The sequence below is a fragment of the Solanum pennellii genome, chromosome 9 (genome assembly GCF_001406875.1).
Source record: "Solanum pennellii chromosome 9, SPENNV200".
NCBI classification, from domain to species: Eukaryota; Viridiplantae; Streptophyta; class Magnoliopsida; order Solanales; family Solanaceae; genus Solanum; species Solanum pennellii.
The window spans coordinates 14,940,380-14,941,147 of record NC_028645.1 but is presented as its reverse complement, the minus strand read 5'-3'; positions in this window follow the sequence as shown (position 1 = coordinate 14,941,147).

Here is a 768-nt window from a genome sequence, read left to right as displayed (position 1 = left end):
TCATCTTAGGCGAAGGATGGTTCGATATACATATTTTGCGTGAAAATTGTGTGATGTACAAATAAAGATTAAATGTTGATTATCATAATTATATATTTAATTTTATACATGTTTAACATAGTTTTAAAAGTAAAATATATTTTTTTAGTAAATTTCTAATTTTACCATTGTGTGAAACACAACAGCCATAACATCATTGAAGTCCCCGTTAATGCTTCACACGACTCTCAGGGCCTGTTTGGATGGGCTTAATAAAACCAGCTTTAAAAAAGTACTTTTGAAAGTGCTGAAACTTATTTTAAAAATAAGCAGTTATGCGTTTGGATAAAAGTACTGAAGTTAAAAAAAAGTTGTTGATGTGTTTGACAAATAAGTGCTGATAAACAGCTTTTTAAATCGAAATGTCTGAAATACCCTTAAAAGCTGTTAACACAATAAAAGTTAATTAATTTATATTTTACAGCCATAAAAAATTATATTTTGCTATCATTCACATATTTCTTTCTCATCACAAATTATTTATAAGAGGAGTATAAACTTATTATAGATTTTAAAGATATATAATTTGAATAGATCAAAGAACGATTTAAGATTTTATTTTAGTTTCATTCATAGGTAATAATAATTGTCTATCATTCACATATTTCTTTATTATCACAAATTATTTATAAGAGGAATATAAATTTTTATTTAAGTTATATTTGCAACTTATTTTACATTTTAATAATATATAATTTGAATAGATCACTTGAAAGATTTAAGATTTTT